Raw genomic sequence first — 25143 nt, 5'->3', positions numbered from 1 at the left:
CGTAAACAGTATTGTCATATGCATGTAGAGAATGAGGGCTGTTGTCATTTTTTAAAATAAATGAATGCCTTTCTTAGCCATGTAATCATATCAACTCTCTCAGATGAAGTGGTAATTGCCTTCCTTCTGATTAAAATGAGTTCTTGTCATAACAGAGCTAAACTCATGGACTCTATTCCTCAGCATTCTAATAAGGAGGGGTAAGCTCAGGACAGTCGCTCAAATGTGAACTCTATTTGTCTCGAGAGAGTAGGTTGGAAATGAAATGCATAGAATTTAGGTGACTATTTTTCATGTCGGTACTTAGTTGGTTCTTCTCCATGCCTGACTGAGACCAGAAAGTCAAATCCTGAAAGATTCCCAGGCTGGAAACAAAACAAAACAAAACAAAACAAAAAACCCAACGTGAAAATGCTAGCTTTGTTTTTTAACACATGGCTTGAAACTGTGCTTCTAGTTTAATTAATTTATTTTTTTGCCTTTCCTGCCCAGTATTCACTCCACTTAGGCTGTGAATGTATATGGCTGCCGCCTGCAGGGAGTCTGGCCTTCTTAGCTGAGTAGGCTTGGACTATTATTTGAAGCATGAGAGGTGTCCATACGTTGTGACATTCCGTATGGTACCTTGTCTTAGAGTGTTGTCTCTTCAGGAATTGACTAAAATGAAAATAATAACAGTGCTAATAATAGCTTATATTTATTAAGCACTTAATGTATGCCAGGTACGGTTCCATCCATTTGATATAAACTACCTTGATTCATCTTCACAATAATCCTATGAGGTAGGTAGCATTGTTACAATATCTGTTTTCAGATGAGGAAGCTGAGGAAGAAAACTAATAAGTGGTTTGCTCCAGGTAGCCCAGATCCCCCTGGGGTAGCCAGGGGGAAAAAAATTGGACCATTCAACTTATTTTGGTCACTACTTCATAATAAAATTATAGGGATAGAAAAGATAAGAATACCTCTATATGGTGGCGAGGATTGCTTGGCTAGATAGTAAATATGATTTCTGGAGTCCCCAAAATGCTTGGTGAGGTCAGGAAATAGGATATTTATTCAATGCTAAAAATCCATGCCCCAACTCTATCCAAGAATATCAGAGGTTTGGGGCACCTGGGTGTTTCAGTCGGTTAAGCGACCGACTTTGGCTCAGGTTATGATCTCATGGTTTGTGGGTTCGAACCCTGCATCAGGCTCTGTGCTGACAGCTCAGAGCCTGGCGACTGCTTCAGATTCTGTGTCTCCCTCTCTCTCTTCCCCTCCCCTGCTCATGCTCTGTCTCTCAAAAATAAATAAATATTAAATAATATTTTAAAGAATGTCAGAGCTTTAATGTAGATAATGTGCAGGTATACGGTGACACAGAATTCTTTGACTTCAGTGAATATGCAGTATCTACCAGGGAATCTAGTGGTGAGGTATTTAGGGAGTCAGGAGGAAAGTGTGTCCTGGGAAGGAAGTTTAGGAGAAGGAATAATGAAGGGCTTTGAATTAAGTCTGTGGTTAAAGGGTCACATGGATGCCAGTATGGTTGGTTGTCATTATCCACTTGAAATCATTCTTGAAACACACAAAAAGTCTTACTACTCACTTGTCATATATGCCATAATTTCGTATGTTTGACAATGCAAACTTTGGAAATTCAAGTCCTACATGAGTTACATATTTCTCTTTAGGGTCATATGCATTTCAATAACAGCTGTCTGAAGTGGGGAGTGGTGTCTGTTAATGGAAGCGTAAGTCCAAGGACAAATCACCCCTGTGTGTGAACAATGCGGAGGAACAGGAATATGTAAGAATAGCGCTTGGGCTTTTATTAAAAGAGCCTTGCTCTAATCCCCCCCCCCCCATATTTAGTGCTCTAAGCTATGCACTAAGCAAGAAACATGACTTTATCCCAGAACCTAAAGAATGAGATATATAGAACACTATTTAAAACCAATGTTTAAAAACTCTTAGATGTCTTTCAATTGTCATAATTCCTGCTTAATATAATTTTGATATTCTCCTTAAACTGGGTCATCCTCCTCTCCTCTTCTGGCTAGAAACCTCCAGATGATGCTCATTCCCCCAGAAAATTTGCTCAGTGGCTCTGGCGTGATTGTTAAATAAATGCTTCTTCTTACGTCCTTTACATTGAGTATGTTATTCAATCCCCACAGCAGCCCTCCATTATCACTGAGGCACAGAGAAATCCAGCAATTGACCCTGGGCCACACCGTGAGTGAAGGGATTTGAATTCCAGCAGTCACACTCGGGGCCCGGGTTTGAATTGCCATCAATCCGCAACTTGAATTCTGTTAACTAGTTCTGGAGCAAAGTTCCAATGAGCTGAGTACAAGAGTGTCAGGGACTAGCTCCCATTACTCCTCAGAACAAGACAAGGTCATCCACCATCTTGTAATAAGATTTCACTGAGAACTCACTTGTGCATTCCAGATAAGTCAGGAGGCATGTAAGTCAGTTGAGTCCCGCCCTCCAGCTATCTCCCTTGGCTTTATCGATATGAAATCGCAGGTAAATTACTTTGTAACCTGTTCTTAAGGGGAGGGGACACATTTCAAACATACTTGAGCAGAGGAATTTTTAAGTAAGTATGATCTCCTTATGTGATAGGAAAGAATGAGGGAAATGAAATGTTTTGAGTGTCTCTGGAAAGTATCAGTATCCCACTAGGAACCATCACACAATTTATTTTGCTTCTTCTTTTCAGAGAAAGTATGAGGTAATAATTGCTATCCCCATTTGGTAGATGAGAAAACTGAGATTCACAAAAGTCCACTAACCTGAGATTGCAAAAGGCAGAGCCAGAACATAAACCAATCCACATCTATAGTCTTAGGGTGCCCAAAGATTGCTCTGCTGGAGGCAGGCTATGGTTTCCAATTTTAAGGATATATTCACGTTAAGCTGCGCAAATCCTTGTATTCAAAGATGCAGACTGTGGTCTGGGGAAAGATGCCTTCTCCTAAAGATCTCTGCAAGGATATCAATGTGGCAGACAGGCAAGGACGTGGAGTTTTCTAGGGTGGAGTGTCCATGGATGGTGGTGCTTTCACAGAGGATATGATTTGCTTAAAAAAGCAATTCTTTGACTGCAAAAGAATGTAATGATTCCAATTTGGGACACGTTCAACTGGAAGTGACACTGCAACGTATCGACTAGTAGGCAATTGAGAACAGAGCTTAGGAGTGAAATCTGGGCTAAATCTGTACACAGAGTACAGATGGGGATTTGAAACAGGGAGTGATAAGATTTCCTAGGTTGAGTATGTAGGAAGAGCCAGGGCCCAAGAGAGTTCTGTAAATCGCCGAAGGGCTGCTGGGGCTCCAGAAGAACCTGTGAAGGATCCTGGGGAGCGAACATGGAGGCGGCAGATATGCCTCGGGACCAGTGTCTCTGAAGACAAAGCAGGAGAGACTTTCAAGATCAGGGAACTGCCAATTGCATGCAATAATAAAGACACCTTAAGAGGATGAAAGCCAAGAATATATAGCAGATCACTGGGACACATTACAAAGAAAAATAAATGTGTTTCATTAATGGAGTTTCTAAAAGATGTATTCACATCACAGACAAAGCTAATTTTTCACTGTAGAGCAACCTATTACAAGCAATAGAAATCATACAGAAAAGAGAAAACTTGCTTGTAGCTAATTAGGCATATGGCACCTAGTCATTTGAGATGGGTCACATCTGCCAGTAAGCTGGAGGAAGGATAAGGAAGTAGCAGGTTGGGGATGGAGTTGGGGAGGGAACTCAAGGTGGAGGGCATGGGTCCTGAGGGAACATTGGAGGGACTCAGATCCCACTGAGAATGAGATGGGAAAACATTGGGGGGTTTTGAGCAGAAGAGTGATAGGATCTGACTTCTGCCTCCACACGATACTTCTGGATGCTGTGTTGGGAATAAAGCGTGTGGAGGGACAAAGCAGCAAGACCAGCGCAGAGGCTCCTGGGATCCAAGAGCAAGATGCTAGTGACTTGGGCCAGGGTGGTGGTGTCACATGTCACATAACAGATACATTTTGAAGGTGAAGCCCGCAGAGAGAATACCAGAATAGGAATCGGAAACTGCATGCACAAAACTTTTTTTCCTAGTATTTTTTTTTTTTTTTTTCTGTATAAAGTAGTTGGTTGGAGGTAGAAGCAGCATTAAGATGAATTGTCTTCCAGACCGAGAGAAATCTCAGCATATTTGTATGATAATGAGAGCTGTAATAGTAAGAAAAAAGTTAAAACAGAGGTGAATGGCCAGAGTGATGTCCTTGAATAGGCCAGAGGGAAAGGGGGCTTTGTCAAGTGGAAAGAATGGTCTCTTTCTACTCAGTACCTTGTACCCTGACCTGGTAGTTCCCAAACTTTTCATGTATGGCCCTCTTTTTAACGTTAACAATTTTCAAGGACTTTCTATGTTAGCAGTTGTACTTTGGGTACTCACAGACGAAGGAAACATAGAATTAATTATAACTAGATTAATTATAACAACAGCAAAGTTATATTGAAGAAAAAGTACAGTTATATGAGACTTTTTTGTTTTATCGATGTTGCTGCTCTACGTTTGGTGCATCTATAGACTAACATTTGCCTCGAAACCCCAAAGATTCACGCTGACAGCCCACGGTTTGGAAAACCTGCTTTGGCAAAACTGCACAACCCCCTGATTTCTGAATATGCCGGGTGCCTTCGGACATGCTATTTCGTCCGAGATTTTGTCTCATACATCCCTCAGGGCATGATGCAACTCCTCCTCCACAGATTCTTTCCAATCACACGTTTCTCTTCTTCCTTGCGTTCCAGTAATTGTCCTTGTACTTTTAGGCTGCTCATAAACTCATCACTGAATGCACAACATATACCACTGGACCACTAGACACTTTAAATATGTGACAAATCTGCACACGTATCTCCTCTCCTCTATCACCTGAGATGATTTCAGCCAGAAATTATGTCTTGCTCATTTTTATTTCTCAACAGTGCGCGTTTCACTATTGAATGGAATGGAAATACTTGAAAAACTGTTTTTGTGTGTGTGTGGTATTCCAGAGAACAGAATAATTATTAGTGGACAAAATTAAGAATACGATAGATTTTCGGCTTAATGAAAGGAAATACATATGTACTTTTGAGGCCTTAAGAATTGGAAAGACTATTATTTAAAATAATGAGTTCCAGATAGCGGAAAATATCCATGTCATTTTTTTCTCCCAGCTACCATTTAAGCTCTGAGCACTATACCAAATGTGTAACCTAGAGCATCACATTTAGTCTTTTTAATAGTCCCACAGTGAAGGCATTTTATTTATTTTTTATTTTTTTAATGCTTATTTTTGAGAGAGACAGACAGGGTGTGAGCAGGGAGGGGCAGAGAGAGAGAGAGAGAGGGAGACATAGAATCCGAAACAGGCTCCAGGCTCTGAGCTGTCAGCACAGAGCCTGATGCGGGCTCAGACTCGCCAACTGCAAGGTTATGACCTGAGTCGAAGTCGGATGCTTAACCGACTGAGCCACCCAGGCGCCCTACAATGAAGGCATTTTAATCACTCCCATTTTACTTGACATGGTGAGGCAACTTGCCTTAGTATACAGCTTGTAAATTGCAGTGTTGGTATTGACACTCGAGTTTGTGTGGTGATCAAGTTTAGGTATTTGACTTGGATGTCTCACTTTGTAGGAGGAATGATAAATTGCCAAGGTTATAAAAGAAGATACAATTCTAGGAAGATGCAAGTTATCTAGGTAGCATCCTATGCTTTTATTATAGTTTAGCAAGCTTGCTTTCCAAAAGAGAGCCATGAAATAGAACCCGGAAAAAGAAAAGCCATCCATAGTGAGGTGCGCAAAATAATCTTTCACTTTGCTCATCCCCACTTATTCTTAGATCCAAATTATCCTTGATCTAGAATAAGAACAAGTCCAAGTTCACTGGTAACCATGTTATGATGAGATAACCATTGAGTGGGCTTGGGGAGTCTGGGAGACCTCTCCAAATGTTGAGGACACTTCGTTTTTGAGCGTTGGACACAACTCTCAATTAATGACATTAATATTACCATGGTTCTCAGTATGTACCTGAAGTATCTAGGTGCTTAATTAATTTTATCTTCCTTCTCCCTCATGCTCTATGAGTCTACATATATTATGAGGCTTTCTTAAATTCTGTTATTTCTGAGTTCTGTTACTTCTTAAGTATAAATAACAAATAAAAGAAGCATTTTTATTTGATAATGTGTCATTTATGAATATACAAAAAATTCTGCATATTTATATGGAGAAGCTGTTTATCCAATTCGTACAAAAGGAGAGTACCATATTTTTTTTTTAATTTTTTTTAACGTTTATTTATTTTTGAGACAGAGAGAGACAGAGCATGAACAGGGGAGGGGCAGAGAGAGAGGGAGACACAGAATCTGAAACAGGCTCCAGGCTCTGAGCTGTCAGCACAGAGCCCGACGCGGGGCTCGAACTCATGGACCGCGAAATCGTGACCTGAGCCGAAGTCGGACGCTTAACCGACTGAGCCACCCAGGCGCCCCAGAGAGTACCATATTTTTGCAAACCATTTATTCTTGATGTTTCGTTCAAGAAAATATGTATTTACTTGCAGAGAATGGGACAAGGATGTTGAATAAGGAAATACGCTATATGCATTTTCTCATCACATTTCAATATGTTTGCCCTTGCAGCAAATAATCTAACTTGGCATTTAGAAGCTTGGAGCACAGAGGGAGACATTACCACCCCATCCTTCTGTGCTTCTGCTGGTTATTTTGACAGTCTACTCAGAAAGCTTTATTCAAGTGAATGTCAACTTCACTTTCCATAGAACTATGACCTTAAAAAACCAATCTTTTAACTTCCTTTGGGGAGCCATGTGACTGACTGCCTTGTCAGCAAGCTACTTTTCCTGAATCTAAGTTATTTCCTTTCCTACAGAGAAAAATTGCTGTTATCACTTCCAACCCCCTCAGTAATGGCCTTTTTCATGTATAGTATATGCTAAAAAAAAAAAAAAAAAAGATGAATGTCTCTTCCTTTTTGCTTATTTGCTCAAAAATTGTTTATCCTAAAGAAAAATGTAAGGATATAAGCACATTTCATGTACCGTGAGAAAAAAAAAAAAAATCAGCATTTGCAGAGATTTCGGATCCAATAAACAGCCAAAAGTTCTCGGAAACGGCTATTTTAAGACATTCATTTCAAATACCTAAAACCCAAAAGCAATATGGTCTTGTTAAAGCCAGCATCACCCAGTACTTCCCGATTTCTTTATCGTATAAACTTTTTTTTTTTCTGGTTTTTATCCCATATAACTTTTCTGTAACATTTACCCCTGGACCACTGTCTGGTTGACATTACTCCGCCTTGCTTTTGAGACACTGACCGGTCCATCTTGATTTCTTCTCTTGACAACTTTTCTCACCCCTCTTCACTAGCTTTTCTCGCCCCTGGTTCTCTCCTTTAAATGCTCTATCCTTAGCATCCTGCTTTCTTTGTACATATCCTAACTAGACATTCTCACATCCACTCACCTAGCTTCAAGCCTCATCCATTCACTGATTTCCCCCATGTTCAGCCCAGGCTTCTCTCCTAAACTCCAGCCCAAATGCCCCCTGAGCAGCTCCTCCTAGATGTTGCATGGTCACCTCAAATTTAACATGTCCCAAACCGTGCCCATTATCTTCTCGCCCAGCTCCTCCTCTGTTCCCATCTCAGGGAGAGTATTTTTATACGTCCCGCACTAAGCTTAAAACCACTGACTCCTTCTCCATTTGATCCTATTAAAGAGTCCTCGTCTCTGCTCCTTCTCTTCCTTCCCCATTGACATACACTTAGTTCACGTACTCACAGTTATCCTCCAGATGATCACAGCCGTGATCTCCGAACGCCCCGGTTTCTTATCTCTCCCCTGCTGAAGTCAGACATTCTGTATATCATCCTCTTTCTTTAACGCCATCGATAAGTCCCCATTTCAAATACAGAAAAATCCCAAATGCCTGAAGAGATACTACAATGCCGTTTGCAGGTTAGCCTCAATGGCTCTGCCAGGGCCATCCTTCCCCACACTCTGACCACCCGCCTCAAAGGCAGGTGCACTAGTCACCACAACATTTATATCTTTTGTCCTTGCACATGCCATTATTTTCTTTGCCTAAAATGCATTCTCCAATTTTTCCCCCTGCCTGATTGAGGCTATTCATATTTCAACAACCGACTCAAATACCATCTCTTCTTTAGAATCTACCTGACTTCTCCAGGTGCACATTTTCTCTCTGTTTTTATTGCCTTTAGAGAGAGGTTATGGCAGGACCTGTTAGCATGACCCTCTTCCCTTTCCCTGCCCCACCTCTCAGCTCCAAACCCTGGAAGTAATCCTAGAATGAGAATACAAGGTGGTGGTGTCCTTGAGATAGACCCCCAAGCAGTTTATACTTGTACTGGGTAAAGTGGAGGAGGGCAGAGGTGAGGATAAATTCATGCCTGATGGCTGGTTCGGCTGAGGCGTAATAACTGAAAACAACTGGAAAATGATGGGGCCTTCTTGGATGCCCTGAAGGGGATTAATACTTAGAATAGTATACTTAGGAAGAATGACTGAGAAATGTAAAAACTTCATATTTCTTTTGAGTTAACACTGCTTAGTAAACGAGGTACTTATATAAACCCATTGAAATGCACAGAAATTCTTCAGGAAAAGAACAAATTTCAATCCCAAACCACTATCCAAGCACGTTTTCTGTTACTGACTTATCCTTGATTTCAACAGGTAACACCATTGGTCTGCTGTTGGTAAGCCCTCTGGAGATGAAAACATGGTCAGAGGTCCCCATGAAAGATATGTAAGAATGTACTACCTTGTACCGATCCAAAGCATGGTTCTGACTCATAGTGTAAGGATAAATCAAAGATAGATGGAAGCTCCTGCTCAGATCAAAGTTTAGAATGAGTACCTAACCAGTTGCTGAATGACTGGGAACTTTCTGGAACCACTGAGGACTCTGTTGATCAGTATATCAGAAGGCATATTACTGTAAGTCAGCCATGTTTGGAAATAGCTGGCATGTTTATTCATCTTTAGAAAGCAAAAATGCACAGTATTTTATTATATTATAGGATATTAACAGTAATTTCTCCCAAAACTATTCAGAAAGAAATCTAGGCCATTCTTGAACAACTTGTGTCTGATTCTCTCTCTGTACTCTGAATTCTTCTGTTTCTGCTGCATACCTATATTTTCCATACTATGTCGCTTATTTGTCAATTCTGTTCCTGTAAGCCCTGCACTAATTTCAGTCTATTTTCTGAACAATGTCTTGCTTTCTCAGATCATTTTCCCATAATCCGTCTGAAAACTTGAGGCACTCCACTATAATGGAATCCCTTGGACCACATAATATCAGCCTTTAAAGTGATTATATTGCCCATACACTTGGTCAGAGAGACCTTTGATTTTCAATTTCCTCCTGGAAAGATTCCTCTTGTCTTGAATTTTCTATGTTCCAGCCAATTCCCCCATTACCTCTCTCTTCTCCTGGAGTCTGGCTTCCTGAACTTCAGCACTCCTTTTATCTGGCTGTCCCTGGAAGCCTACATTTACTACTCTTGGGGGCATCCTCGACAATCACGTATAAGCTATAGTCACAGTAATGTATGTTAAAGACACCAATAATAGTCGAATTTAGCTCCAGCAGGTTCTGAACATAAGGGTTTTGCCAATGCTAGAAGGAACCTAGTAATCAGAGGTAGGCGAGCATGAGGATTGCCTAAAATATTAATGGTCATTTAATTCTTAACACTGTGTGTTTTAATGTAGGACTTCAAACAACCCAAGACAAAGAACAGAGACTGTTTCTAAAGATAAGCAGTGGGGTTGGCTTCCTTACCTTCCTCCTCCTCAATTTTTAAATGGACTCAAGTAATTTGAAAATCAGAATCACTGATCTGGGCAGCATCAAAATACCTTTTACAGTAAGAGAAGGTACATTTTGGTGACGTTGTTATAATGGCTCTTTTTTAATACCCTGGAAGTTCTATTTCAAACATCTACTTTCACTAGAGACTTTGGGGTTGCAATATACTGTCTGAGATACGCTTCATTACGCGCTGATGAAAGTCATTGTGGAATGCTGTTATGCTTCGCCAGCTGCTGGCAAATTGTACAAACATCTAAGACTCTTTTCTGCTTTTGATTGAAAATATCACATATAAGGCTCTGCGTTAAAATCAGAAGTATAAAAGCTGCTGGCATCTGTAAATATTTCATCCTGTAGGTATCCCTACAGGTAGAGAATGGCAACTGGGAGTCAGAAATCACTTGGTAGAAGAGGAGCCACCCACTTCTTTATCGTAACAGCTCCCCCTGCTGGTTCAATACGAAGGCTTCACGGTTGTTTGCCATTTTCCTTTCAACTTTTGAGGGACTCTGGAAACATGGCTGGAAAACATTATCCTCAACTGAACCGTGGCCAGGAAAGTCTCAGGAGGGAATTCTTTCCTGACATAAAATTAAACCTGGCTTCAGCATATCTTAGGGGGAAAAAGGAGGAAAACTTACTGTTGATGTTTCTTGGCTTGGTTTTCTCTCTGTTCTTAAAGCAACATTATTTTAAAAATCTGTAACAAAACCTGTCATCTGCCAAGTCAGTCCAAGTGTCCCAGCGGCTCACAGCTCAGGTTTCTCTGTCTTGCCCTGTTCTGTTGCTTACTCCACACAAACTTTGCAAAATTTATTCATACGCGGATGCCTCTTAACTTACCTGCAGCAGGAGCAACGGCTCTCTCTCTCTCTCTCTCTCTCTCTCTCTCTCTCTCTCTCTCGTGGAAGGGATCTTGGTGCCTAATTCCCACAGAGTCCCAGGCACTGTGGCACCAATGTGGTGGTGGGACTTCCAAGTCAGAGTAACCAGACCTCCGGGTGACTTCCTCCTTCGGCCTTACTTGATAGCGTGGCAGGATTTCAGAAGTGGCTCAGGGGCAGTTGACCTCAAGCAATGTATTTTCAGGTCTAACCAGATGTACTACTTCTTGAGAAAAGAAAATCTGGAAGCTGGGGTTGGAGGCCTTTGCCTCTCTGTGCCTGAGGTAGATGGTGTGATGATTATTATGTGACCTGATGCACTGGTAAGAAGGTGGGAGGTTATTTATTCACCCAAGGGTCAGGCGTTAGAATTAAGTTAGAAGGAAAAAAAAAAAAAATAGAACTGCCTGCACTGGAGTCCTGAGGGCTCTGGTGGTGAAAGATGTCTTGCAACTCAGGATGAGGCCGGACCCACTCGCCGAATCAGTGTGGTTTGGGTCACCCCTTTTCCTGACATGACCTTCTTTCTGGTTCCTGTGGAAATCAGTGACTTGGAGACAGTTTGTCCATGGCTGTGGAAGAATTAGAACAAGTGAACTGACATCCCTGAGAATTTCTGTAGTGTATAGAATGGTCATTATCGGGCCTTGGATGTTCAGACATTGGTTTCTGGCTCCGAATCCACCACTCATGTTAAAATGCACTTATAGGATTATAAAATACCATGTTGGTATCCTACGGTCAATCTGCACCCTGTGCGGACCAGGAAATAACGTGTGACACAGTCCACAAACCCTCCTGGGGAGTGGCCCAGCTGGGCCACAAACACACCAGGCGCTTGCCTATTGATCTGGTTTAAGATCTGCTCCTAAATGGTTTCCTTGTGTAAGATTATTTCCTTCCACTGGCTTATATAATAGACTGCTTTTGGGAGGTTAAGTTATTCTCTCTTTTAGAAATACTTTTAAAATCTAAGTATTTCATGACAGGAGAGTAAAGTAGTGAATGCATTTTTTAACGGGAACAGCTAGCCAATTAGGATAACCATGAGGAGGCAGGTTACGGTCATGATGGCAAGTGTGGTTCTTGAGGAAAGTGGGTTGAAACACAATCTACAGGCCAGAGGCTTGAAGTGGGTATTACCCAGGAGAGTTTGGGAGGGCCTTTTCTGAGTCACAGGTGGAAAGACCTGGCCATCTTGAGGACAAAATGAGACTACTTTGGTCTGGGGCTTGGTTCATAGGGATGGAAATTGTGGAATCCCAGGAGCATGGAGGTAGAGGGAGGAGAGTGGGCTCTGAAGCAAAATTCAACTTCTCTTTCATAGTTTTCCGAGGCTTCACCTGAGAATTGGCTCCGCCTTCTCCACTATACAGATGTGTATAAAGTGATTTGATTGTTCCTCATTTAATTTTTCTTCTTCATCTGCTTGTACAGGTGTCAGAATAAAGACTAGGGAGCTGGGTCTTGGAGTAGAGGGCATGGTCAATTCCAGCCTGCCTGTCATCGTGTCTCGCCTGGATCAGTGTAGTTTTAATCTTCTTTCCACTCCTCCATTCCACCTTCTCCTCCACACACAAAGACAACCCTGATGGTATCACTGGCCAATTAAGAAAATATTAAGTGTTTAAATTTGGTCAACTGCATAATTTCTGTCCTGTGGTAGATTGATGTATTGGTACCAAATATTCAGTCCTCCTTGCTGTGAGAAGATTATACTCTGGCATCTATCACCATGTGACTTTTAGTGCCTCCTGTGTTGGAGGGGTGTTCTTTGCCCTACTGACGTTAGGCTCGGCCATATGACTTGTTTTGGCCAATGGAACGTGAGTAGACATTACACATACCTTGCCTCTGGCAGAAGCTTCAAAAACCATTGATCGCTCCTGTTAGTCCTTTTCCTTGAGAAACCACGTTCCCCCGGTAGGGTCTGCTCCTTCAGCTAGGGTCTCCGAAGAAGACAAGAAGACATGGCATGAAATAGAGCCATAGCAGCTGACCCACAGCCACCAACACGTAACACAAATGAGAAACAAACCTCTGTTGTTGTAAGCCACTGAAATTTGGGGCTTGCTTGTTACAATGGCAAAACTAATATAAATCTCTCCCACAGTTTAGCCCCAACCTGCTTTTATGGACCCACAGCACCACCACCGCACACGCATGCTGCATTCCAGCCAATTTAGAAGCATTTCCACTTATCAGTCTCTGTGTTTCTGCTTTTATCATTCTCCTAGCTCAAACTGTCCCCAGTCTTTAACAAACCTCACTTTAAAGATTCTTCCAGCTAGCTCAAAATCTATCTCATATGTGGAATTTTTTGAATGTTTTGGTTCGAAGTGATTTTTCCTTCCTTTGAATAGCAGCAAGCATTCCATGTTTATGCTACCCATCACTGTCTTTGCTAATAATAATAAAAAAAGTGGTGTTTATTGAGCTCATACTATATACTAGATACTGTTTTTTTTTTTAACTAACCAGTGTTAGTTAGTTTGGATACATTAAGATGGGATGACATGAAAGGTTAATTGTGGGTGAAAAGCCTGTGAAGGATAAAAAGGGGAGGAAGTGGTAGCAGAAAGTGGCAGGAGCCTTCATACCACAATGATGGTCTGACGTTGTGGAAGGAGAGAAGGGGAAGGAGGATTGGTCTCATGCTGCAGTGTAATTCCAAGAAATGTTCTGTCAAGCCAATAGGAGTCTTCAAGCTGAAGTCATCTTTTCAAGAGTCTCCTATCTCATAGAAGTGACCTGCATTGGTACCCACGCCATGCTTGGTCATTGACTAGGAGCAGCCCTGTGGGAATATGGCAGTCAAGCCAAAAGGACAGTAGCTGAGGTTGTTCATCAATTACATTCCCACAGCATGAAATCTGAGCACTTCTTTCTCATGGCCATCACGTCATCATTAGTCCACTTAATCTTTACAAAAATCCTATGACGTCATGACTGTTATTATTCCTGTTTTAAAGTAAGAAAACTGAGGCCTAGGGAGTTTAAGTGACCTTGTTACCATCACTCAGCGAGCAACAGGTTGGAGCCTGACTTTGTCCTCTAAACTATCAAGTGACTTTAATTCTAGGCATGTATTAAGTGTGTGGATGAGTAAATGCACCTTGGCATCACCTGTGATAAGGTGAAAATTTGATATGACAGTAATCAATGCCACTCTCTTTTTATTGGACCCACAAGTCCAATCTTCCAGCTATCATGATACACAAGCTTCAGAACTGGATGTTTTTTCAGGAGACTACTCTTTACTGTTCTGATAAAATATTCAGAAATACTTTATGAATAAAACAGCTCATTAGAAATGCTTCCTGAAACCCCAAAGAAACAAGGCTCTTTTTCCTATAATTCTTGAGCCATCATTCCAGTTCTATTTCCTGCCGAGTCTAACAGGCAACGTGTTGTTAATCTTACGGTCTGTTACATCATGCCTGTTCTCTTGGTCTCAGGAATGCAAACTTCATTTTCTCCTAAGAAATCATTTTCTTTCTTGTTCTGTGACGATGTTTCCCTTTAGTGAGAAGTTGTGAATGATCTTGCTGAGAGAAGCAAACAAAGACAGACTCAGATAGTTTATATTTTGAGAGGAGACTTAAACTACTTTCCCGCATCCCCAAAAAACAAAGAAAGAAAGGAAAACAGGAAAACTTTTAGGGTTAGAGTAAGTAAGCCATTGCATCCTATTTCCCTATAAACTAAGAGCTTTCCCTTACTTTTCTCATGGGTCCACTTTAAAAAAGTAAAAATAAAACCCCCCAAACATCTATCTATCTATCTATCTATCTGTCTATCTATCTACCATCTATCTATCTAGATATCTAGATATATGAATATATCTCTATATGATATATATATACATATATATATATATATATATACACTATACACACACGCACACACACACGTGTGTGTGTGTGTGCGTGTGTGTGTGTGCATGAGATATTCTTTCTACTGCAGTGTGTGGGGTTATAGAGAATGCTGGCATGTAGTGAGATCAAAACACTTTGTAGACTGAATGTACCTGCAAGAATCTTTTGCAAGATAAAACTCAAAGACACCAAATGAGCAACCAGACAATCAACCTCCCAAATCCTCCAAGGTTTTTTTCCGCTTATTATTATTCCCCTGATCACAGTGTGTGGGGATTTCACTTTAAGCTCAGGGTTAAGACCTACCCTGGACAGCACAGTGGGAATGGTTATCAACTAGCTTACAAGGACCTTTAACTGGTGTAATAAACAAGCTGAGTTATCAGGATTAATTCATTGAGGAATATTTTTTGTTTGTTTCTTTGTTTGGTTTTGTTTTTCTGCCTTTGGAAGGCAACAATCAGGCACCATGATATTTCCAGTCCTTCTTATTTTTTAAAAAGAGGTCCCAAACTGCTAAAGTTACAAAACGCAGTCTTATTTCAGAAAGTAGGATCTTCAGTCATCCTGCATTAATTAACACCGCAGTCTGCATTCAAAAATAAGACTTGTCATCCATTTGCCAGAGCTGGTTCTGGACAAGTCTGTCTAGTGAAAGGGGTGTCATGGGCTTGCTTTCTTTCCAACCTTTCCTGCCACTCAATAGCTCTTCCATCTGACTCTACGGCTGAAGGAGGGGGAGAGAATGCAGATCAAGGGACAGGAAAAAACCTACTTAAATGTCATGCCTGTCCACGGCTTCTTGCTGTCAGAGCCTCACACTTACTCTTCCAGAACTCCCAACCTGCCAGGGCCCTCGGATAGGATCAGATAACAGTTCTTTTCACCTTTGGCCTCCGGTTCACCCCTCCAGCCTTCAAATTTCTGGTGCTTCATTTTATTACAGATTTTCTCAGTAGGGGTCCCCTTCTCCTTGGGTAGAAATTCTTTTAGACCTGTCCTTAGGATCCTGTCTAAAAAGGCCCCAGGCTGGCATTCTTCCGTCTGGCCCTAGGCATCTTGGCTTGCAGTTGGAGGGAATAAAATTACGTCCTAGCTGCAGAGCTCTCTACCCCATGGGACTCCAGAGGGTGTCTTGCTCTGGTGTGTGTCAGAGAAACTTCCCAAACTCAGACAACGAAAGCAGATTCTCCATGTCGTCTCCTTTGAAATCCTTCTTGCTAGTGAGGAGGTGGGTCTCAACCCTGCCTCCTCCTGGGGTGGAGGGTGGAACTCACAGTACAATTCTCTGTCTCAAGCTGTTCTCTTCCATCTTCCTTTTAATCTCCCATCTGGGGAATCTCTATGCCCTTGAAGTGGGTGACAGGCCCAAAATCCTGTAACTGGTTCTGAGCCATTTCCGTTGAAACTTGCATTTGATTGAAGGCCTCTGCACTTGATGTGCCATTGCTCATATGGCATTTCAGTTGACTCTTCCATTTACTATTATCTATCAACTCTCTTTCTTTTCTTTTTCTTTCTTTCTTTCTTTCTTTCTTTCTTTCTCTTTCTTTCTTTCTTTCTTTCTTTCTTTCTTTCTTTCTTTCTTTCTTTCTTTCTTTCTCCCTTCCTTCCTTCCTTCTTTCCTTCCTTTCTCTCTCTTTCTCTTTCTTTCTTTCTTTCCTTCTTTCTTCCTCTTTTTTCTTTCTTTCTCTTTCTTTCTTTCTTTCTTTCTTTCTTTCTTTCTTTCTTTTTCTTTCTCCCTTCCTTCCTTCTTTCCTTCCTTTCTCTCTCTTTCTCTTTCTTTCTTTCTTTCCTTCTTTCTTCCTCTTTTTTCTTTCTTTCTCTTTCTTTCTTTGTCTTTCCTCCTTCCTCTTTCTTTCTTTTCTTCTTTCTTCCTCTTCTTTCTTTCTTTCTTTCTTTTCTTCTTTCTTTCTTTCTTTCTTTCTTTCTTTCTTTCTTTCTTTCAAAAGGCAGACTACCACATGCAGTGCCCCATTTGGCACACCCATTTGGATGTCTGGAGGTTTGGAAGCTTGACTCACCTACTTTTACAAATAGAGCTTGAGAGCTTGTTTGGAGGTTCTAGTAGGGGAGCACAGCTATTCATATACCCTTGACCAAAGAACAGTCCTCCTCTATCAGGGAAGGTCATCCTCTTTGACAGAGTGCACAGCTTCAAGAGGGACACACATGAAGCAGTGAGGGAGAAAGGGGGTACCCACCTAGACAGTCAGATCAGCCAAGTCAACCCTGGTGATCAACAGGGTGACAGATGTAACAGCCAGACCACCCTCACTTCCTGTATCAACTCCTTTCAATGTCTCTGCCCCTTTTCGTATCTTCTATGAAAATTTCCACATTCTTATACTGCACACTCTACCACCTACCTGAAATGTGTCACCTCCCTGGGGCTTTAGCCTTCCTTCATCCTCCTCATCCTTTTGGACATCTAACAGGTCCCAGTTTTCCCCATCCCCTGGCCCTATCATATTTGAGACTTTGGGCCTCCATCCTTAGACCCTGGTTTTGCCAAGCAAGTTGTGAATGCATTGCTATTGCACTCTTGTTCCACACTACATGGGGACATTTTAATATACTGCTGACTGCAAGTGACACCTTGACTCGGCAGTTTTTAAATTTGTGGATGATTTGTTGTTCTTAACTTTTTTTTGGCAAAAACAATTTAATTTAGTAGTAGCAGTTTAGTTTTTTTTTTTTTTTTTTTTTTAGTAAAACCCTTTTACAAACTAAATATTTCCATCCATTTATTGGTAAATGTTTCACATAAATTCAAAATGAATAAATGGGAATAAAGCTAGAGCTAGAGTGGGGGCCCAGAGACTGCCCATCTGGCTTCCTCCACAGCCCCAAAGGATTTCAGAAACACACTTGGAAAAAATCTCTACTTTCAAATGAGAAATGATTTTTAAAATGGGAGCAAAGTTGGGGCACCTGGGTGGCTCAGTCGGTTGAGCGTCCGACTTCGGCTCAGGTCATGATCTCACAGTTCGTGGGTTCAAGCCCCGCATCAGGCTCTGTGCCGACCTCTTGCTCAGAGCCTGGAGCCTGCTTCAGATTCTTGTCTCCTTCGCTCTCTGCCCCTCCCCCACTCACACTTTGTCTCACTGTTTCTCAAAAATAAATAAATGTAAAAATAATTTTAAAAAAATAAATAAAAAAATAAAATGGGAGCAAAGCATGGTTGATTCTAAGAAGGGATACGTACCCCAAAGCCCTTCAGAAGCCACCCCTATATGAAAACTAGTGATTCTAATGGCCCCAGCCCCAATTCCTTGTTTAGTTCTGACATGATCAGCTTCTAAAATGTCACCTCTTGGTGAGGCTTCAATGCTCCTTGGAATTTGGTTTATTTATTTCTCTAAAACCCAAGCTCCTGAAATGAAATCCCCATGAAGAAACTCATAAAGGCAAAAGGCCTCTTTTCTTTAAAAAAAAAAAAAAAAACCAGAAAACAAAAACCAATAGCTCTAAAAACTTTATTCTGTGGATTATGATGTTTATTGGCATTTTAATGCCATTCCTTAAATCCCTAAACCATATGAACCACTGAGACTTTACCAGACTAATTATGCTTCAGGCCTTTTGAACTTTGATTGCCAGCCACTATTATTGCTTTGGGTTTTCAAAAGGAGAGCCAAAATTTCCCTTTACCCTTCCCACGTTGGTTTTTTTCTGTAAATGTACTAACACTCTGTGATATTGACATCATCCGGCCAATACAGAAGAATGGCCGCTACTTTTTAACTGTCCCGCTCCCCAGCCTGGGGGGTGTTTAAAGATTCTTATTACATATTCAGATATCCTGGCCAGGCATGTGGAGTGAATCAAGTGATGGCTACTTAGGGAGGAATTGGCAGGATGGTTCTACTTCTTTTTGGGTGAGCAGAAAGTTTTATGAAGAGTAGAACAAAAAAGATTCAGAAGTAGCACTAGAAAAGAACATAATCTCTTTTCTCCCCACAAAATTTCCTCATTGGTGACCCTGTAAAAGCTTGTGTTTGTGATATAGGACCCCAAGGACCCCTCTAGAGTGAATAAAACATGCTAGCGTGATCCTGACAGGCCCCACACGAAGCACGATGAGAGTCTGAAAGTCATGGACCCACAAAAATTTTGGACTGATTATTTTTCATTGCCTGCACTGAGCAGGGGTCGAAGGAGGAGGCTTCTGGGGGCAGCTGGTGTGCTCTCCTTACCGCCTGGTGTCCTTGACTGTAGAGAGTCTACAGAGAGCTGAGATTCTAGGAGCTCAACAGCAGGAACAATGCATGCTCCACACCAGCTGTGGAAAATGCTCTCAGGACTTACTCCCATTAACATCAGAAGTGGCAAGAACCCTCTGTACTAACTGAAAATGTTGAAAACAATTATTACCTTTAGTAGTAATTGTTGCCATTTTTGCTTTAAAACTCATTTCAGAAGCATGTTGAACTAAAGGACGGATATCTAATAATGAGCATCTACCAATTAGTATCCTGAAGCCAGAGAGGGACTAATCAAAATTCTACCTAGAAGGGTATCAGCTTGCCTCATCCGTGAACACCTCTGGACCACTCCGACCCTTTTCTCTTCTTTGATATCTGTAGTTCAGGCATGTAATTTGACACAGAAATATGTATTATCTTACGTGGTGAAAGACTGTTTTATACCTCTGTTTGGATCGAATGAAAACCTGTTAAAATTTTAAAACCCCACACAGAGTTTTCTCATTCAGCATCAGGCACAAGACAGGTTCTCAGAAAACCTTGGTTTGTCAATTAGTGGTTAGCAAGTCACAGTGATTGTCAAATGCACAGAGGAGCCTGATGGTTAAAACTTGGTCTGCTTCTACTTATTGGCAATATTGACCACAGGAGCAATTCAGAGTGCACTGCACGCAGACATTTGGGAAGTTGTCAGTTTCACTGCATTTCTGGCAAAGAAGTATAATCTGTTCAAAATGCTTCAACCTAACTTGTAGGTTAAATATGACTAATTTTTCTTTCCTTGTCAATGAGAAAAAAACAATACCAAACATTTGTGAGCCTACAGCAGTCCCACTGCAAAATAACATAAAAGTTAACACGGATTTCGCAGCATTCACCTCACAGTTCTGCCATTTATTGGTTGTGACATTGAAAAATTATTTAAATTCTGAGTGTCTCTTTCTTAGTTCTTTATTTCTTTTCTCTTATCCTCTGACAGCAACCATAAAATTGTTTCAGGATAACTAGTTAGCTTGGAGGTTAAATCACACCCTCTATACCATTCTAGAGACTAACCACTGATGTAATTCAAAACACATCCATAAATATACACACATATATAACCAGACAGAGAACAATACATGATAAATGACAGATCAATGGGTAGATATTTTTAACTACTCTCTTAAGAAGTTAGATTATTCTAAAGGGAAGGCTCACCCACAGTCCAAATCAGGATGGATTTAGGTACATAGTCTGGGGTATATACTTGGGATAGAACATTGATATTTGTCAAAATGGGAGAGGCATAGAAGTGTTGGGGAAGGAAGGGGACCTGGGAGAGGGGAGAGCTGGATGATCAGTGTGGAGAACAGCATTGGCAGAGGAGGAGAGCTGAGCTCTCACAGGTAGAGTGAATCAGGAGCCAACCTCGAAGACAAAAATTACTAGGAAGTTATGAATTTGTTTGCTACGGGATATGTCAGCATCTGTTTCCCAGTGTGTCACCCTTGTATCTTTTATAAAAGACAAATTTCTCACTGAGACTTTACTGTGAAAGTTCTTTTATGGAGGGGATACTTGTTAGAGGATAAGTTTTTTTTTTTTTTAATCTCTAAAATGATGATAATAATGGGGTTAGAGTAAGCATCAAATGAGCTAATGCTTATGAAATGCTGTCACGTAATAAGCAGTTATTTCTAAAATTATTTTAAATACATTGTGAATTGATTTATTTGTAACCTCATAGTTGCTTGTGATTTTGTGATTACTATTGATTAGAATTACTTTTTTCATTGCAATATAGTAAAATGGTTGAGAGTACAGGCTTTGGAGTTAGACAAACCCAGGTTTAAATCCTGACTTCCCCTTTTGGTGTGCATTCAGGCAAACCACCTCTCTTTTTGATTTGTAAAATGAGGATTAAAACTGCATCATCTGACATGGTGCAGGGGGGTGGCCTAATAAGACAACATTCTAAAGCTGTATTACTCAGGGTTCTCAAAGGAAAGAGATGAGACGCTCAAATGGGACAATTAAGGAAGGGACAATTTATAAAGTTGTGGGTAGGCCATAGGGAAAGTGGCATAATGGCTAGTATTCTATTCTTTGGCTAGCCATGAATAGGACTAGTCATGCAGAGGACTGCACCCCTCCCCCAACCCACAGGTCTACGACCAGAAGAGGTGATGGAGAGGGTAAGGGCTGGAATGCAGAAGGACAGTTGTGTGGAACTGAAGATAAAGGAGCCACTTGATATGGTCCATACTGATCAGTATCTCTGGGGTACAGTGGGGGGCATGGTGGAAAGTGGGTATGGAGAGGCCTGGGAAGTATCCAGCATAGAAATGATAAGCCAATGCCTGACACAGTAGCACTCAATAAATGATTGCATATATTAGACAGAATGTGATACACAGTGTTTATGATCTTGAAACTATAACTTTTTATTTGTACCCCAAGAAATCAAGAGTGTCTGGCTTTATATGCCTAGTGGAACCAATGTGATTAGAAGGCTGGTTCTTGCTAATTCGCCAGGTTTGTTAGAGTCCTTTCATAGGTACCCCATCATCAGAAGGCACCAGCAACATTTTCAGATACCTTGCTGAACTGTCTCTCTCGTGATAAGAATATAAACATGCTAAATGATGAAGAACTCCATAGGCTGTGGTAAAGGACACTGATTTGCTCGCTCTCCAGCCATGCCGCCTGAACCAAGGCACTATCCTTTGGCTGTATAAAAATGATCCTTTAAACATTGATAAACCCCAAGACTCAGTCTTCTGCCCTTTATTTTTCCTTGTCTGCACTCAATGCCTGAGTGGTCTTGTCTAGTTTCATGAATTTAAGTGTCATTAATAAGCAGATGACATCACCGGGCCCAGAGTCCGACCTGAACGCCACATTACTATATCTAACTGCCAACGTACCATCTCTGTTTGGATGTTAAAAGGAATCTTAGACTGAATTTATCCCTAACCACACTCTTGATTCTCCCTTCTCCATCTGCCCACTCTCTCTCACCAAAACAGAGGGAGACAGACAGACAGAGACAGGGACACAGAGAAAGAGAGAGAGCAGAAAAAATCCTGTTCCTGCCCAGTCACTCCATCTCATCTAATGGACCTTCATCCCTTTGGATGCTTAGGTCTAAACTGCACATTTATCCTTGACTTCTCTGTTTCTCTCTATCTCACATGCTCTCTGTCAGACAATCCTGTCAGCTTTGTCTTTAAGACACATCCACACTCCCCACCATCCCTACGGCTATAGCCCTGGTCTGAGGCACTGTCATCCCTCAGTTCGTGTAATTTGGATCAACAGCCTCTGACTGGTCTTCTTACTTCAACTTCTTCAACTTCAAGCTTCTTCCTTCCCCACACTGTAGTTACATCCTCCACATAGAGGACTTTTGTAAATATAAGTCATATCCTTAAAATTCTAAATTACTTCTCCACTCACTCCATGTAAAAGCAGTCTTACCATGTCCTATGAATCCCTACGTGACCCATGTCCTTGCTCCCACTCGCCACACTCTGACCTCACCTCTTACTTCTTTGCCCCTTAATTAGTCTGCTCCAGCCACACTGGGCTTTCTTGCGGTTCAATGAATGTGCTAAGTATTCTCCCAGAGCAGGGCGGAAGCTTGCATTTGGTTCCTCCTCAACCTGGCTCTCTCTTCTCCCTCCTCAGGTGTCCCGCCTAGTTCTACATTTCTACCAGGTTCTGCTCAAAGCCCCTTGCCCAGCGAGGCCCTCCCTGACCCAGCATATGAAACTACATGCTTACCTGGCAATTCTGCCTCTCAGCCTAATTTCTCTCCATAGTGTTATCATCACCTTACATATATTTATATTTGTTTCTTTCCTTGTGCTTGCCCTCCTGCCTCTAAATACAAGCTCCAGGAGGCCAGCGACAATGTCACATTCACTGCTTTATTCTCACAGCCAGGACAATGAAGGAATTCACTTGTGGCTCAGGAGTTGTTAGGACAGTTAACTGTTGATGGTCAGACGAGATGAAAGTCCTGGAAGGGTCTTTTTTAATATAAAAATAGACGTGGAATTCTGGACTAGACTGTTCAGTACATGCTTTATTTTATGTCCTATTGCCCACAAAAGTGCTAAAAAATAATGTAATTTTAAGTTCTTTTTTTTTCCTTTAAAGGAAATATACATTCATACCTAAGTATCTTTTTCACATGAAGGTTATAAGATGCAAACGTTAAGATCACAAGGACTATGTGAAGTGAAATAACACTTGTGAATCTGCTGCAGAACATTTTTTGCTGCCTGTCATGGGGGTCCAGAAAGCGGAGGAGTCTTAGCAAAGGTTTGTTTCCTTCCTGCCATCTTTCTGGAAGCAGAGGAACTTCTGTTGCTCCTGGACGCCGGGGTGCGGTATGCATTTTATGAGACCCGTCACTCCGTTTACACAGCTCTCCCAAATCAAATCAAATTAGCCACGTGGGTGATAAGCAAAAGCAGCAACGTTCCCCCAAGCGCAAATGGATGATTTCTGCAGAGTTCCCAAGCGCTGTCCATTTCACCCTAGGTCAACAATTCCTAAGTGCCTACCCCCAAAAGATGGAGTATCATATGGTCACCTAGTGCAGTGTTTCCCAAACTGTGTTCCAAAGGAAGACAAGCATCAGCAAGATATTAACTGGAGTTCATCAAAAGCAATATTTCATGGTCAAGTAAATTTGGGGCAGACTGAGTTAAATAAGACTAAACACACTCTAAGTTACAAGTCTTCCTTCTTTGCCTTTTACATAATTGCCTGTGCTGTGAGTCTTCTCGAGAAAAGCCATATATACAGGATTTTCTCAACTTGCTTCACCATAGAACTCATCTTTATAGACCCTCAGGTTCCACTGGACACATTTTGAAGTACTCAGTATAGCTTTAAAAATTTTGATTCCATTTTCATGTAATCCTCTGAGTTGGCAGCAGAAATACTGTTTTTCCTTTTTACAGGTAAGACAAATAAAACTCTCAGCAGGATAAACTGACTTTTGGTGTAGGTTGTAAAAGGGTAGACTGAACCAAAGTCTCTCACTTAGAACTTTAATTTTCATCCGATTGCACCGATTGCCATCTCTGTTGGTTTCCTAGGGTTGCAGTAACACAAACCGGACTGCTTCAACAACGGAACTTTCTCCTCTCACGGTTGTGGAGGCTTGGAAGGAGGTCTGTCCCACCCTCTCTCCTAGCTGCTGGGAGTTGCCAACAGTTCCTGGAGTTCCCTGGCTTATAGCTGCCTCCCTCCAATCTCTGCCTTCATTTTCACATGAGTTTCCTCTCTATGTGTGTGTCTCTCACTGTAAGAACACTAGTCGTTGGTCTATGTTAGGCTCCTAATGTATTCGAATTTATTATGTGTAAGCTTAAAGCCTTCATTTTTCCAGGCCAGAATCTAACCTTTGCTTTATGACCCAATATGGAATCTTCTTCACACCTTTGTCAAAGTGGTTGCCTTTGATTGAATATTTGCCAGCTTTTTTTCTTTTTCCTTATTTGAATTAACCGGAATTCCATGCAGTATCCTAAGTACAATGCACCAGTTTGACACAAAGATTTTGTGCTGATAATTTTCTAATGATTCTCAGGACTTGCATGGCTTTTTGGTCATGCTAGCCCTTTGCGGCATTCTTGGTGAAGGTACTGGAAAGAAGTGTTCTTCCTTTTTGAGACTGCTCAGCTGGTAAAGTTTAAGTCTAGCGATGCTGGCAACTGTTCTTGTCACTTCTGAAGAAAAGTCTCCTGAGAAGCCAACATCAAGCAAGGAACAGGAAAGAAGAAAGAAGGCAGAGAGGAAGGGGGTGGGGAAAGGAGAAGGAGAAGGGAGCTCTAACAGACCGGATCCAATTGAGGCCCCGGATCTACTCTTTTCTGAAACTACTTATTACAAAAGAAAAAAAAATCCTTTTTATTTAATATAGTTTGAGGTAGATTTCTATCCTTTGTCTGACTCTATCCGGAGAATACAGTATGGAATTCCTTACATCCACTTCTCATCTGCTAGAAGTGAGGAAGGTGGGACTAGGAGCAAGTTCCTGCTTTGGGTCAGACTGTGTTAGGCACACATGTCATGTCATTTAAGCCTTATGACAACTCTGTCAGTCAGGTATGGCTCACCTGTGAATACGAAATTCATAATATTAGAAGAATATTTTCCTTTAACTTGTAAGAATCAAATTTAAAAATAAAGTGAATCTAAATGGGTATATGTCTACGTATGTATATATAGGTATGTATACATCTCTCTGTGCAC

Source organism: Panthera tigris, chromosome A1 (assembly GCF_018350195.1).
Source record: "Panthera tigris isolate Pti1 chromosome A1, P.tigris_Pti1_mat1.1, whole genome shotgun sequence".
Classification (NCBI taxonomy): Eukaryota; Metazoa; Chordata; class Mammalia; order Carnivora; family Felidae; genus Panthera; species Panthera tigris.
The sequence above is the reverse complement of the archived record's forward strand: the minus strand, read 5'-3'. Positions refer to the sequence as shown.